Here is a 3433-nt window from a genome sequence, read left to right on the forward strand (position 1 = left end):
GTTTTCTCTTCTTGTCTAAGCTGTTTATCGTCCATGTTTCACTTCCATATGTGGCTGCACTCCATAAAAATACTTTCAGAAACGACCTCCTGAAGCTTTCATCTACATTCGACCAAATTTCTCTTCTTTGGACTCGCTTTTCTTGCCATTGCCAGTCTACATTTTATATCGTCTCTACTTCGGTCATCATCACTTATTTTACTGCCACAATACCAAAACTCATATACTACTTTAAGTGTCTCGTTTCCTAGTCCAATTCCCTCAACCTCCCAAGTTGCAAATACCACTAGTGCGAATGGGTCACGTGACTACAACACACAGAGAGGAAAGTTACACACATGCCGTACACTCGAATACCCATATTTGTGTCAGTTTCCTGACCAAAATAAATATAAACATGAAATGCGGGTCAAGAATAATTAATGGTCAGCTTGTACTTGCCAGTACATTGACCTTGATTATCCACAGCCACACATACTGTTAGTTTGTGTAACACCAGTGCCTGATTGGCTCGCACTTAACGTTAATGTACTTCTGGAAACTTGCCAGAAATCAAAATAGTTTTACCACAAGAAAAACCACTTAAAACAACGCTCATCAGGAGCACTTCAAATACTGACAGATATAGACCAGGGACAGTAGAATCAAAACGTATCTCCCAAAGAACAAGATGCTTAGATTAACAAATGAATGCTCACCAGATTCAACACAATCCTGCTGCGCAGATCAGATGGTCTCAAGTCGTCATTGAATAAGCCTCAGCGAGCTGAAGCCAAGTTTCAACCCTCCTTGGCAGAAATGTTCAATGTAAGCGACGCAACACACTGTCGGACGACACTGTTTGATAACAAGGAACTGTGGTGCACCATTCCTCACGGTGCATCACAGCGCGGTAAACAACAGCTACAACACGTCCGCTGCGATGTGTGGCGCCTCTGTACTCTTACACCTCTTACACACTTCGACCCATCCCCCCCCCCTCTCACTCTCTCTCTCTATCCCACCCTCCGCCGTCGGGCATTAAAGCCCCTGTTTCCCGCCTCGCGCGTCTCCTATCGGGCCACGGCAAGGACCCCCGCTTTCGCGGTGCAGCCACACGGCCCCTGACTGCTCTCCTTAGGTATCGATAGAAGCCGGCGCACGGTTCAATCACATCATCTCCTCAGTAAACACAGACCACACTGTCTCTCATCAGACGTAACGTTTCTAAATCAACACAGCTCATGATGCACTAGATACTTAACCCACTGCTCACAACAATCTTTCTCTGTAGCGAGCACTCGACTATGGACTATCATGTCCCATAGTATCCGAGACATTTGGTATTTGTTTCAAAAATAAACACAGGGCTTATTTACTTAAATTCTGGTCTGTCTCCCTTTACATTTCTACACCACATACTCTACATTTCAGATAGGGTTTAACTCTATTCCTCAACTATAACCCTTTCGTTTCTTTTTCTTTTCTTCCATTTTCTCTTTCTGTTAATAGTTTTGTCTGTTTATAGCAGTTATTACGAGATAAATAGGTAACGTGCTCTTATATATTGCTACTAATAGTTACGTGATGGCATATACTTCTACCCGGAAAATATAAGGTGTATGGTTTGGCGGAAGAGAGACCTCAAACACATTAACCTGGCCGCCGTAAATAACTGAGTGAAATAAGTAAATACGTAAAAATGAAAGATTGTGCTTAGTAAACTTTTTCATACTACTTCCTTCGTACTCCATTACTCCACAGAAATTCTGTTCCAGTACCCCAAAGAATTTCTGAAATACTTGGTTCAAATGGCTCTGAGCACTATGGGACTTAACTGCTGAGGTCATCAGTTCCCTAGAACTTAGAACTACTTAAACCTAACTAACCTAAGGACATCACACATCATGCCCGAGGCAGGATTCGAACCTGCAACCGTCGCGGTCGCGCAGTTCCAGACTGAAGCGCCTAGAACCGCTCGGTCACCTCAGCCGGCTCTGAAATACTGACTGAACTCCCAGCATTGCCTGCTAACTTATGTTTACCACTCGTATTAGACGCAAAAAGGAAAATTCGTGAACAGTGTAAAACCAACTCAATTATTTGAGTAAAAAGTTTACTGTATTTAAACAAATTATGTAGTAAAGTCTTTTGGAAACTGGTTTTAATATTGTTTTTTAAATAAAACATGAATACAGAAAATATTTTTAGCTTATCTGCTACGTGCGTGAATAAATAAATTTTGAAATTGCGAACACATTGGTGCGAAGGAATATTATATTACCTGTGACGACCTAAAATCCTTCCCACACTATCTCGTAGACAGCCCCCATATGACTTATTGGTCGTGATCGACTACATAAGTCGTACTGGATGGTACAGTCTCAGGAGGTACTCTCGAATGAATGATGTCAGTCATATGTACACTGTTTCGCCCTGTCCTTCTTCTGCCAAGATCGTCGTTTCAGTTGCACTACCCTGCATCTTCTTTACAAAGATTCTTGTGCCATTGCAAGGTGGTATCTGTAGACTTAAATTCATTAGCTAAAACTGGTAACTACCATATTTGTTTGAATACAATGTGACCCTTAAACGTGAGGGGAAAAAACAGAGAAACATCAGTGGAGACAATTTTATGTCACATTACCCATTTACGACACCTTTTCCCTCTTTTTTTATGTTATAATGCACTGACGGGAAAAATTGGAACGCCAAAAAGTGATTGATGTAAAGTAATGAATATCTGAGAATACATTTGTCTAGGTAACATATTTGAGTGTGACACCATACACAATCACTAACCCGGCTCCAGAGAGGTAATGTCCGCTTCCATATTCCTCCACTGGGGTAATTCCTGTCTGGCGCGTCCACGTCGTGGAGGTGGACATCCTACACTTCAGTAGGCTGGAGTGATAGGATGGCCGAGTTCAGGCAGGGACCCAATCCCGTGGGGTATAACATGGAACCCATGCCCGGGGTTAGAGGTGAAGACCTTACTGGCAGTGACGGCAGAGAAGAAAGACTTCGGAACGGCGAAGCTGACAGATGAGACAACCCTCCTTTCAGGGGATTAAATGAGAAGGGAACCAGTATCTTGTGGTGGAGGAGAAACTCTAAAGGTTAAGGGAGACAACCCCAACAGAAAATCCTTTCTTGCATTAGGCCTGGCAAGCCAGTAGGAAAGTCTTCGTATACTGCTTTCAAAACACAGACCAACCTCGGAACGAACCACTCAGGATTTGACTCCACTGCTTCTTCAACTACTGGTGCGAATGATGGGAGACCTGTTGATATTCATCAGTACAAGAAGATGAAACGAAATGGACTAAAAAACAACATAAATATTGCTACCCTTAATATATTAACCCTCAATGGAAAAAAGGAAGAAATGACACATATACTAACAGAGAGAAAGTTAGATATTTTGGGATTAAGCGAAACGGAGTGGAAGGGA

This window comes from Schistocerca americana, chromosome 2, assembly GCF_021461395.2.
Source record: "Schistocerca americana isolate TAMUIC-IGC-003095 chromosome 2, iqSchAmer2.1, whole genome shotgun sequence".
Taxonomy (NCBI): domain Eukaryota; kingdom Metazoa; phylum Arthropoda; class Insecta; order Orthoptera; family Acrididae; genus Schistocerca; species Schistocerca americana.